General features: G+C 43.5%; 1 protein-coding gene across 1 annotated transcript in view; it reads right to left on the bottom strand.

Annotated features, from left to right (window-relative positions):
* The window catches only part of Ube2l3 (ubiquitin conjugating enzyme E2 L3), a 40,935-nt gene that overhangs the window by 22,448 nt on the left and 4,647 nt on the right, over window positions 1–13,840 (bottom strand). The gene's annotated exons all lie outside the window — the stretch shown is intronic.

Here is a 13,840-nt window from a genome sequence, read left to right as displayed (position 1 = left end):
CACAACTATCTATAGTGGTATCTCATGTCCTCTTCTGGCATGCAGATATACATGCAGCCAGAGCACTCGTATATAAAAAATAATTAAAAAGTTGAAGAAAAATAGAAAGAAAAAAGAAATGAAACAAACAGAAGAACTGAAAACAAACAAACAAATAAAGAGCTGTCCTCCAGCTGCACAGGGGGGGGGCAGACATGCAACAGAGCCCTGTGGTGTCCACAGACTTAGCTTTTCCAAATGAGCACTGACTATGGATGGGAAGGAAGCTGAGGCTATAAAGATGAGTTAAGTCTGGAACTAGAAGGCAAACAAACGAAATGGGCATCCAGAAACCTATCTAACACTTTAAGAGCAATTTCAAGATTCCATTCCAGGATACGCAGAGGCAAAGAGCACAACTGACCAGTATGGAAGAGGGGACAAGAAACCAGAACCAAGGTTGTTTCTTCAGCTATCAACTGGGTATTAAGTCCCTGAGCTAAAGACAATGGAGAGATAAACTCCATCACAACATAACTCTGAAACTGGAAGGGGGGGGTGTCTCAGAAACAGATAATGTAGCAAAGGTTACTTTACTCAGAAAGCACAACCACCATGGCAGATTATTTCAGAATCCTCTGTCTTTAAGATTGTCTGTCACTCGGTCTTCCATTGTGTATCATCCTGAGGTTTCCCACTGCTTCTCCAACACCAATGAATATGCAGCAGGCATCTTAACCCAAAACACCCAGACATACCATGACTCCTGCCCACACATAATACACCTGCTCCAAATTCCTAGACTGCCACTCCCTACTACTACCTCAATCAAGCCACTCAACCAATGAGATGACAGCCTCCAATCCAACCAAGATGCCTTCTCACCTACAACCTGACCATGAGCCCTGTCTCAACCGACAGGCTCATCCCGTCCCCACCCACATGTTCTCTAAAACAGAAAAGGCCCCTCCTTAAGTAGTCATGGTTCACAATGGCAATGGCCACTCTACTAGCTTCTATGTCACTAAGACCAAAAGATCCTTTGCATTACACATTCCCATCATGCCCCAGTAGTTTGTAAAACACTATTTCTAGGTAGTAGGGCTAGAAAGTCACAGACAGAGTAATTCTCAAAACACAGTGACACAGAGTCAATATAACCATCCTGAGTTGGAGGACAAGTGAGAAACCTAACTCAGAATGATCCAAGGAGGAGAATGTGTGGAATCAGAGCCCCATAGGGTGCTGCCTGCTTATCAACATTAGTTGCCTACTGCAAGTACCAGGACCAACTCTGGAAATTCTAGTACAGCAAGTGTGGCTAGAGCTTTAATATGGGAATTTTTAGTAAGTGGCACAAGAAGACAAAGGGTGTTACCACATTTAACCAGTTCTAAGGAAGGCCTAGCAATACCGCAGGCCTTTGATCTATAGAAACAAGACAATTTGGTGAGATAGCCTGATTGTTCTACAAAGGAAGCATCATGGAACCTGAGATAACATTCTAACCTGCCAACTACCATCTTGGTCTTCCAGCTGATACTCAGAATTCATCAGAAACATGTTTGGGGACTAACTATGACATATGGACACATTCAAGAAGAAGGCTTCACACTTCACTAACCACTACTCTTCAAAGAGAAATTCAGTTTCATGAGGGCAGGACAAACACGTAAGGTAAAATATTCCAAACAGAACTATGAAATCAAAACAACCAAAAACACTCAGGAGGCAGAGGCAAGACAGCCAGAGCTACACAGAGAAACCCTGTATTGAAAAAACAAAACAAAAGTGAATATGGTCATAAAAGAATTTTAAAATGGCCTGTGTACAAACATACTTTGTAGTTTTGGAACTCTGCTAACAATATGAAGTATGGCTAATACACAAGGCAAATTTCATGAGAATTACAAAGACGGGGCAAACTAGACTTAGTTTTATCAGGGCCGAAAAACCCAGCCTTGTTTAAGGACTGCAGGCTGGGTTGCAGAAGCTTAGCTATAGGTTGAGTGGTCGACTGGCAGCACAAGACCACGCAACATTCAATTCCAGTACTACAAAACTACTAAGAAAAGAAAAGCTCAGTTCACAGAATGTTTGCTTAGCATCTACAAAGCCCTGAGTTCAAGTCCTACACCCAACTATCTCTAACTGCAATCCTAGGCCATCCACCACCCTCTTCCTGGCCCACAGGGTGCACAGACACAAACAGATCAAACACCCATACACATGAAATTAATCAATTATTTTAAAGTAAATTCAAGGCCACCCCGGGTATAGAGGGAGTTTCAGGGGTAGCCTAGGGTACACAATACTAAGAAAAGAAAACCTATGAAACTATGTGCCTAGGTGCTAGGATATCAAGTGCCTCAGTGCCAAGATATCAAGCAGATACCTGAACAAAGATTAAAGCCCCAAGCCCTGTGGCCACAGAAAGAAGGGTGCCACTGATGAGAACTGAGTTGGAAAATCAGCAAGGCCAAAGCAGAGTGATCACATAAACTCTCTTTGCTGTCAGGTTAAGGTACCCAAGAAGGAAAGGCAACTCCTCTTTGCACAGTTCTGACAAAGAACTGCTTATAAGACAGAAGTGAGAGAAGTGAGACAAACAAGCCCTGACATCTTCTAGGAAGGCTGGGTATCCTATAGAAGAGCATTTCTCAAGGGGATCAGGAACAGAATCACACACTGAGTCCTGCCCATAAGACAGATGCCAGACACTGTGGCTCCATCCTACAAAGATTCACATCCACTGCTGCCCTAGCTGAGAACCACTAGCACCAAGAGTGACCAGGATGCTAAAATTCCTGCATTGACCAAGATGGTCCTCAGGACAAGAGCTGCCTCCTCTTCCACCGAGGGAAGCAAACTGAAGAGCCACACTGCTCACTCGGGGTTCTATCTAAAGACCTAAGAAAAAATTACACAACCCCTCAAGATGGCATATCCAAAAACACAACTATGCCCCTATAACTGAGAATGGTTCTGGTAATAATAATGACCTGGGAAGAATTTTAAGAAACCCATGTAAATTCCAAGGTTGAAATCCAAAGGCTTTATTACTTAGTAATAATGAAGAAAAGGAGCCAACTGACTAAGAAAAGCTGATAAGACTGTTCAGGGGCTAACATTGCTTAGCACAGAAGTCTGGCAAGCTGAATTCCATCCCCAGATAGATATGCATGCTGTAAGGAGAGAGGAGACTCCTGCTAACTGTCCTCTAACCTCCACATCCATATTGTGACATAAGCACATGTAGATGCACACACATGGCCACATACAAATTTAATAAATAAATAAATAAAGTGTAATTTAAAAACAAAAAATAATAAGCCAGGCAGCGATGGTGCATGCCTTTATTAACAGCACTCAAGAGGCAGAAGCAGGCAGATCTCTGAGTTCAAGGCCAGCCTGGTCTACAGACCAGGTTCCAGGATAGGCTCCATAGTCACTGAGAAACCCTGTCTTGAATAAATGAAAGAAAGGGAGAGAGGGGAGGGGAGGGAGGCAAAGAAAGACAGACAGGAAGGGAGGGGAGGGAGGGAGGGAGAGAGGGAGGGCAGCAGCCCAGTTCTTTGAAAATAAAGTAGAAACAACCTAAGAAAGACAACAGGAGCTTATAGAACACACTTCCCCAAAAGGTTTATTTCACTTCTGCTCAATGCAAACAGCAGCCTGAGGTTAGCTGCTGGGGGCTGATGGTGTAATGCTGACAACCAAGAGATGAACCAGGAGAAAGCAGAACCAGCCAGCGCCTTAGTCCCCTCTGCTTTCAGGCAAGTAGCACACAGGAAAAAGCCCAAATGAGGTACCTCTAAATCCAGCTGCACACAGCTTTGCAAAGAACCTGTTTCTGTGAGGGGTTTTGTTTTGGGTGGTGTGCTAGAGATCAAGCCCAGGGCCTCAGGGCCTCAACAAATATAGTAGCACATACTATATTCCTAACAATAACAGAGAGGGGGGGGAGGGGAGAGGGAGAAGAAGACAGAGAGGGAGAGGGGAGAGAGAACCAGGCAAGAAAGCACTCAACCACTAAATTATAGCCAGTGGTAGTTGAATGAGAATTACCCCCATAGGCTCATATGTTTGAATGCTTAATCCCAGTTAGTGTTATTATTTGGGAAGAATTACCAAGTGTGGCCTTGTTGGAGGAAGTATGTCACTGGGAGTGGGCTTTTGAGGTTTCAAAAGCTCACACCAGGCTCAGTCTCTCTCTCTCTCTCTCTCTCTCTCTTTGCAATTTATGGATCTGATGTGAGCTCTCAGCTACTTTTCTGCCTGCTGCCATACTCCCCACCATGATAACAGACTAGTCCTTTGAAACTGTATGAAAATCTCCAACTTTAGTAGGCACAACTTTAATCCCAGCACTCAGGAGGCAGAGGCAGGCAGATCTCTGTGAGTTCGAGGCCAGCCTGATCTACAAAATGAGTTCCAGGACAGCCAGAGCTACACTGAAATCCTGTCTGGAGGGAGGGGGAGGGGTAGAAACAAAGAAAAAGAAAAACAGGTTCTATGAGGCCAGAAAACCCACCTTAAATCTAGACCACACCTGGTGGTGGTCCACATATAAGAACATAGAAAGAAACTTGTTTTCAGTCTGCTTGCCCTTACTCTCACAGTCAAGTTCATCTATCCTGACCCACTGTATTGTTGAGCCTACTTCTCAGGATTCCAACATGGACTGAAAACTGGAGCTCTCTAGGATCTCCCTGGGATATCAGCCCCAGACTGCAACTGCTGAGACCTCCAGTCTCCTGGCTTTCCCATCAGGAGACACTGCTACTAGACTACTCCAGCCACAGCTACTGGCCACACTAATCCATCCCTTACTAATAAATATATAAATATATTAGTCCATTCTATCAGTTCTGTTCCTTAGAGAACCCTAAGTAGCACATATTCTTACTGAGCTAGGCTATGGAAGCAATGAAAAAAGAAAAATCCCTCTGACTACAAGCCTGAGATCAGAGAAACTCGAACTTTTTTCTGTGGTTAATAAATACCAGCATTAAGAAGCTATGGGAGAATTAAGAGGCTAAGCCCAGCTGGGATACATAGGACCCAAGAAGAAAGAAGAGAGAGAGGAGATGGGGAAGAAGGGGAGGGGGCAGAGGAGGGAGGGAGGGAGGGAGGGAGGGAGGGAGGGAGGGAGGAAGGGAGAAGTGTGTGGCCAGTATGATGGCTCAGCAAATGCAAGCACTTGCTGCATAGGCCTGATGACATGAGTTTAATTCCTGGAGCCCACATGATGAAAGCAGAAAACCAACCATTGAAAGTTGTTCTCTGACCTCCATGTCCTCATGGCATGCACATCCAAACATATTACGTCAAGCCCATACACAATAAGAAATTTTAAATTAGTCAGGTTATAGTGGTGCATGCCTTTATTCCCAGCACACAGGTGGCAGAGGCAGGCAGATCTCTGTGAGTTCAAGGCCAACCTGGTCTACAGAGTGAGCTCCAGGACAAACTCGAAAGCTACACAGAGAAACCCTGCCTTGAAAAACCACACAAAAAAATTTTTTTAAATAAAAAATAAATAAATAAATAACTTAGGTGGGGTTGGAGAGATGGCTTGGAGGTTAAGGGCACTGACTGCTCTTCCAGAGGACCCAGGTTCAATTCCCACATGGCAGCTCACAACTGTCCCTAACTCCAAAATCTGACAGCCTCACACAGACATACATGCAGGCAAAACACAAATGCACATAAAATAAAAATAAATTATTAAAACACACACACACACACACACAAATACACTTAGGCATCCACCTATAGTAGTATCCACCTGTAGTCCAAGCCCACAAGAAGCAGATGCTGATAGAACTTTGAGTTCAAGGCCAGCCTGGTCTATAAAGCAAGCTCTAGGACAACCAGGGATACACAGAAACCCTGGGTGGGAGGTGGAGAGTGAGGAGTTTGTGTGTGAGTTTGTGTGTATGTGTGAGAGAGAGAGACAGACACAGAGAGACAGAGAGAGGATCTCAAGTAGCCCAGGCTGACTGAATTCACTATGTGGTCTGAAGATGACTGAATTTCTGATCCTCCTGCCTATAGAGGAGTACCAGCATACACTATTTTTCCCCATCTGCATTTTGCCTCAGGGCTCTTTACCCCTCCCCCTCCCTCACCCATCCCACCCCCCATCTCTGTATGTCCTCCTCTTCCTGCTTCTTCCCTGACTGCCTAGGTGGCTGGCTCCAGACATCTCCCCCTTTCTCCCTTGTTCTCTTTGCCCACCAGCTGTGCCTTTCCCTCCTCTGCCTAACTTTTGGCCATTCAGCCTTTTATTAGACCAATCAAGTGCCTTAGGAGGCAATGTAAAACAGCAACACATCTTTAAACATATAGAGCAAACATATCTTTACATAAAGTAATATTCTACAACACACTCTGAAGATTTATTTTACGTGTGTTTTGCCTATCTATATATTTGTATCCCATGTTCATGCCTGATGCCCAAAAAAAGCCAGAAGAGGACACTGGATCCCCTGGGATTGGGAGTTAGAGACAGTTTATGGGCCACCGTGTGAGTGCTTGGAAACTGACTCAGGTCCTGAAAAATCAGGTAGGGCTCTCAATTGCTGAACCATCTCTCTAGGCCCTGTACACAAATTTTCAGCACCAAAACTCATTCAGTGACAGTGGCATATCCTATTCTGAAGATGTTATAGAAAATAAAGTGAGAATATGCAGTCCCCACCCACTTTATTCAGCATTATTTTTAGTGTGGGGGGAAGGGTGTGCAGGTGAGTGCAGTGTCCATGAAGGCTAGAGATAATCACACTCCCCTGGAGCTGGAACTCACAAAGATAGTAGTAAGCCATCTCATGCAACAGCTGGAAATCAAAGTCAGATTCTCTTTAACCTGACAAGCTAGCTAGCAACAATAGCTCTTAACCACCAAGCATCTTGCCAATCCAATACTAATTTCTTTTTTTTTTCCCCAATACTAATTTCTAAAGATTTCTTTTAATTGTTTTTATTTTTGAGACTAATTTTTTTTTATTTTTTGTTTTTTGAACAAGGTATAGCTTTGGAGCCTGTCCTGAACTAGCTCTGTAGATCAGGCTGGTCTCAAACTCAAGAGATCTGCCTTCCTCTGCCTTCCATGTGCTGGGATCAAAGGCATGCGCCACAACCACCCAAGGTTGAGATTATATGTAATTTTATCACATTTCTCCCTCCCCTTTCCTCTCTCCAAAACCTCTCATATGCCTGTCCCTGCTCTCCTTCAAAGGAAGTGTGTGTGTGTGTGTGTGTGTGTGTGTGTGTGTGTGTGTGTGTGTGTGTTTACCACATATACAGAGAGGCTGATGGAGGACTCAGAGCCCCTGAACTAGAGCTACAGATGACTAGTCACCATATGTATGCTAGGAACCTGAGTCCTCTGGAAGAGCAGCCAGTGCCCCTAACTGCTGAGCATCTCTCCAGCCCAAACCCAGGGCTAACCTGTCAGTGTTCGTAGAAAGAAGCAATGCCTATAGAATCAGATAGGCCTAGGCTTGAACACCCTACCCCTGAAGATTCTGTCTTACCACAAACAAAAAACATGAAACCCATTACTTAGGGCTTTATCATTATTTATAGGAAGCTTTTAGCTAGTATACTAAGGTCATAATCTTTCCTTAATTGTATCCTGTTTCTTTTGTTTGTATTGGGGGGGGGAGGGTTGCTCTGTGTAGCTTTAGAGTTTGTCTTTGTAGACCAGGCTGACCTCCAACTCACATAGATCCACCTGCCTCTGCATCCCAAATGCTAGGGCTAAAGGCATGTGCCACCATTGCTGGGTGGTATCCTGTTTCTTAAAATATAAAATACAACAGTGTAGTTTTTTTTACTGTCCATAATGTATCACAGGGAAACTGAGGATGTTTATAATTTTTTGTTTCGTTTTGCTTCCCCCTCCCCCTTCAAGGCAGGGTTTGGAACTCTGTAGACCAGGACCTGCCTCCTGAGTGCTGGGATCAAAGGTGTGCACCACCAATGCCCAATGTGTTTATGATTAACACCAAACTTTTTGAAATGAACTGAAATACAAGGCATGGTTCTTGGTAAAAGACCAACACTACCACATTTATCTATCAGAGTATCATCCAAAATTTCAACAACAGTCAGAAATACATGCCAAAGAAAAAGCAGGCAGGGGTAGGGATGGACAGTCATGACAGCACTCCACACTGTTTACAATATATAGCACATGAGCTATAATCAAAGGGTTTTATTTCTTTTTCAAGACAGGGTTTATTTGTGTAACAGCTCTGGCTGTCTTAGAACTCTCTGTAGACCAGGGTGGCCTTGAACAACTCTCAGTGATCCACCTGTCTCTCTCTCTCCCAAGGTGCTGGACTTAAAGGCATGCTCCACACACCCAACGGTGATCAGAGCTTTAAACAGCAGAATGAGAGCAAAGCAGGCACAGATGTCCCATTCTATAGAGGTAAAGCAAAGGCTCAGAGAAGCCCAAGTCACAGAATTCTCATAAAGCATGTCCAGGGCTGGACCAAGGCCAGAATAGCTCTTCCACAGTAATTGAAACTATATAAAGCACTTCCATTAGAAAATGGACAGAACATGAGTCAGCAAGATGGTTCATCTGGTAAAGGCACTTGCCACCTAAACCTGGTGACCTGAGTTCAATACCAGGAACACAAAGACAGAAGAATCAACTCCCTAAAGTTATATACACACACAGTAGTAAATGTGTATGTACAATTTTTGTTTGTTTTATATTTCAAGACAGGATTTCTCTGTGTAACCCTGGCTGCCCTGGAACTTACTCCATATACCAGGCTGGCCTTGAATGCAGAGACCCACCTGTGTCTGCTTCCCATGTGTTAGGATTAAAGGTATTCTTCACCAATGCCTGGCAAAGATAACATTTTTAAGGCAAAATAAATACAAACATAAATAAAAAGCTGGTGAGATGGATCAGTAAATAGGTAAAGAAGCTTGCCAGCAAACCTGACATTCTGAGTTCAACCTCCAGGATCTACACGAGCAAAGGAGAAAATGTGTGTGTGTTTCTAGCCTTCCACTGCTAGTCAGTATCTCCAATATGTAAGGAATGCATTTATTTTTTTGAAACTCCTTTTATCTGGCTGAAATAAAACCTAGCAGATTGAGTTGGATATGTAAGAAGAATTCAAATACACAAGTGGTAGGGGACTGACCATGTAAACATCACCTCCCTGATTTTGTGTGACCCCATCAAAATGCCTACCTAGTTTTGCCAGGAGTGGTGGTACATGCCTGACAAATCTCTGACCTCAGAGAGCACTGTATTCACATGCACACACACAGGAACACAATTCAAAATACAAATTTGGTGTGGTGGCACATGTTTTTAATCCCAGCAGCAGCCATCTGATTTCTCTGAGTTTGAGACTAGTCTGATCAAATAGTAATTTCCAGGACCAAAAAGACTACACAGCAAGATTTGTCTCAAAATAAATATGTATTAATAAAATAAAATTAAAATTTGTAATTTTATTGTTAGTGGAAACTTTCCAAAAGCCTGTACAATGCAATTGCTTGACAATGAAATTATGATTTTAATGATTACTTATCCTGCAAATTTAAATATAATCCTTCAGAATGCTTGAGTGTAAATCTCATTTCAATTAATTCTCAGCAAATAGGGGAAAGAATGACTCACGCCTACTCATGGATCAGCTTTATGCTTACACTTAATTACTATTATTATAACTAACATAATACAACTTATCACAATTCTGAGGTCATTTCATTATCCTCTTTATAAAATACCTATCTACCAAATCTCAAAGTAATAACACAAGTGAGTTAAAAGCAGAAATCAACATCTAAGTTTAGGTCCCTGCTACTCTATCACAGACTACTGTAAACCTCAGGTCAACCTAAGAGAATATAAGTGAAAATAGTTACAACTCATGCTTAAAGGGAAATACTGCCTACACACCCCCTGAACAAGCCCAGTCAGGACCTAGCTAGCTCCACAGGCAAGCAGCTTCTCAATAGGCCTAGATCCTGGAATGTGTTTATCTTCCTCTGAACAAGGGTGTGCCTGGCATTGTTGACCTACATTACACTCTCCAGAGTCCAGCACCCCAATTACACTGGAAGCCCAAGGACTGGTACACCAGACTTAAGTCTGCTTACAACAGACTAAAGACACAGAACAAGACCAGTAATTGTCTGTCAAATATGAGGGCTGGAAAAGTAGGCCCATATAAATGCTGGGGAAGGGGACAGGTTCATAACAAGAGGTGCTGATGTAAATAAGCAGCCAGTTACCACCTTACAAAGAGCTCCCAAGGGGACTCTGCAGAGTTCTGGGACTCTGTGGGGGCCAGGCAGTTGGCTCAGTGATTAACAGCACTTGTTGCTCTTGCAGAGACCAGGGTTCAGCTTCCAACACCCACATGATGGCTCAAAACCGTCTGAAACCCTCTTCTGACCTCCTCAGGCACCAGACATGCAGACAAAACACCCTTACACATAAATATTAATGTTTTAACTACTTTGTGTTATAGTTTATATTTTATGTGTTATATTTGCCTGCATGTATTATGTGGACTACACGTGGGGTCCACTGGAGGTGGAATGACTGATGGTTGTGAACCACCATCAGTGGGTGCTGGGACCTCTGCAAGAGCAATATGTGCTCTCAACCACTGAGCCAACTTTCCAGCCCCTTTTTATTTTTTATTTTTTCAAAGAGATTCTGTGGAGGAGAATCTTTTTTTTTTGGGGGGGGGGAAGGAAACAGGGTCCCACTGTGTAGTCTGGGCTGGCCTGGAACTCTTTATGTAGACCAGTGTGCCAAACCAGCAAACGTCAGATTCAGTGGGATACCTTATAGAGTGACAAAGCAGCCCAGTCGCTTCTCTCTTGCCTCTATACACACGTATATTTGTGTACAGACCACCAACACACATGCATACACTGCACACATATAAAAAAACAAAGCACAAAAGGTACACTCACACACAGGATGAGATACTGAGACATTTTATTTAGCTCAGGGATTTTTCTCAGTTTTAAGAAACAAACAGCCCGGTGTGGTAGTACACATCTTATTTTTCCAGTACTTAAGAGGCAGAGGATTTGAGGCCAGCCTGGCATACACAATGAGACCACAGTACAACACGATGCCCAATGTTGTTCCACTTTTATTAATATCTATAATACCTTAGTATGAGACAAATATTCTGCCAAGTACTTAATTCCCCTTAAGTCATTTCACCTACACACAGACAGAGTAACTTAAGGCAAAGAAATTAACTTGCTCAGGACCACTTGGCTAAGATGTGAAAACCAAATTAAGATTGAGAACTTAAGCTCTTGACCACCAATTCTAGTTCCCAGAAGTCCAAAAAGGAGAGCCTCAGTCTCTCTCATTCCCCATCCCCACCCCCTCCAAACACTTCTAGCACTTCTAGTACTGCAACTGAAACCTAAAGGTAGCTCTGCTGTCATTAAGTCCATCAGCCTCACCTTCTACGACATCTCTTCCTGAGGCTGCCTAGAGAACCTGGCCCTGCAAAGACTCACCCCTAAGAGCAGAGGTGGCACGCCCATGCTATATGGCCAACACAAGGCTAAAATCAGGCCAGTTCCTTAGTGCTTCTGGAAAACACCTACAGTCTGGCTGGCCTAACTAAAAATCTAAGGAGGGCACAAGACAGATCAGAAGTGGGTTGTCTGCTTAGTTCTGGGGCTCCTTATGGCAGGTCTCAGAGCCACTGCCCATAACCACTCTGGGAGGATTCTGTTTCCCTGATCTATATTATAAGCAGGCAAAGGCTGGCTAGAAGAAAAATCTGTAATCCTACAAGGTTTTTCTCTTCAACTACTGAAATTTTATTCAATTCTTAAAGGACTACGCCATTTGCCACCTAGTGTTGGGGGCTGGGATGTCAGTGAGTCTACAGACATGGGATAACCAATGGCAATTTCTGAGAGCTAGATGTATACCATTTTTCATAACTCACTCACCCAGGGCCTGAAGAAGACACCCTTGTACAGAGTCTCAAAGAAGTCACTTGGAACAGAGAAGATATAGACACATCCTGCTGGAGTAGAGTGCCTTGCCTGACATGCTTAAGGCCTGGAGGCATATTCCTTGTACACCAAAAGAGGGGAGTCAGAGGTCAGTGATACAGCTCAGTGATAGTAATATAAGGCCCTGAGGGAGAGCCCTGATACTGCAGGGGGGTGGAGGGGACAGGTGGTGTCGGGGGACACCAATCAAAAGATTCAGTGTTAGAGCTGCTCTTCCAGGGGACCAGAATTCAATTCCCAGAACCACATGGTGGCTTAACAACTGTGTCAGACATTCTGTTCTGGCTTCTGTGAGCACTATACAGACATACAATCAGGCAAAAACACCAGTGTACATAAAATAGGTTTTTGCTTGTTTTTTTTGTTTTGAGACAGGGTTTCTCTATATTGCTCTGGAGCCTGTCCTGTAGACCAGGCTGGCCTCGAACTCACAGAGATCCACCTGCCACCCGAGTGCTGGGACTAAAGGTGTGCGCCACCACAGCCTGTGGGTAAATTTTTTAAAAAGAAAAAATATCCAGAGTGGCAGGGAAAGATGGCTTAGCAGATAAAAGAGCACGTTGCTCACTTAGCCTAACTCAGTACCCCTTAGTGGAAGGAGAAAAACAACTTCCACAAGCTATGCTCTGGCCTCTATGTACAAACTGCAGTCCAAGAACACACACCCACAGTCATATACATACACAATTATAAATACAAAAACAAACAAAACAACATTTGTTTAAGCCATATAATTAGTGGTGCTAGCCCCTGGCACGGAGCCAGAGACAGGTGGATCTGAGTTTAAGGCCAGCTTATTCTAAATATCAAATTCTAGGACAGTCAAGGCTACACAGAGGGACTCCTAATAAGACAAACAAACAAACAAAATATTAGAAAGGGCTGGAGATGGATGGTCCTCTTCCAGAAGACCCAGGTTCAATTCCCAGCACCCATATAGCAGCTCTAACCAAACATCTGTAACTCGAGTGGAATGTGAGCCAACACCCTCTTCTGGCTTACCAGGCATGCACATACTGCATAGACATACATGTAGGCAAAGCACCCATACATATAAAATAAATAAAATTTAAAGAATTTTAAACCCAGTGAGAAGGCGGGTGGTGGTGGTACATGCCTTTGATCCCAGCACTTGGGAAGCAGAGGCAGGTGGATCTGAGTTTGAGGCCAGCCTGGTCTACAGAGTTCCAGGACAGGCAGGGCTACACAGAGAAACCCTGTCTTGAAAAGCCCAATAATAATAATAATAATCAGCAGCCACAGCATCATAATAATTATCATAATAAATAAATAAGTAAATAATTAGATCCGGTGAGAACAGCACACTATGTTTAGGGGAATCTATGGCCAAGTGGGGAACAGAGAAGCTGGAAATTAGATCTTGAAGGAACAAGCTAAGGAATGTAGACTTGTTAAACCAGAGTCCCAGCCTCACCCCTGCTTTCCTCCCTTCAATCCCAATCTCTGAACCTGTACCTGGGCAGCTTAAATTCTCTTAAGCACCACACAACCACACACCATCCATACTGGGCAGGAAATGTATCTAGAAATGGAAAAATGGTCCACAGAGGCAGAATCTCTTTTTGGCGAAAGCGAGTGCTTACTTAGCATGTATGAAGCCCTGAGTTTGATCCCAACACTGATTATTATAAGCCAGGCTTGTGGTACACATCTGTGATTCAAGCATTCAAGGTGGAGGCAGAAAGATCACAAATTCAAGGTAATCCTCAGCTAAAAAGTGAGTCTAAGGCTAGCCTGGCTAGGACATTCTGTCTTTAAAAAAAAAAAAAAAAAAAAAAAAAAAGTGGTGGCT

This window comes from Phodopus roborovskii, unplaced genomic scaffold, assembly GCF_943737965.1.
Source record: "Phodopus roborovskii unplaced genomic scaffold, PHOROB, whole genome shotgun sequence".
Classification (NCBI taxonomy): Eukaryota; Metazoa; Chordata; class Mammalia; order Rodentia; family Cricetidae; genus Phodopus; species Phodopus roborovskii.
Note: the sequence above shows the minus strand (reverse complement) of the source record. Positions and strands in the feature narration are given on the sequence as shown.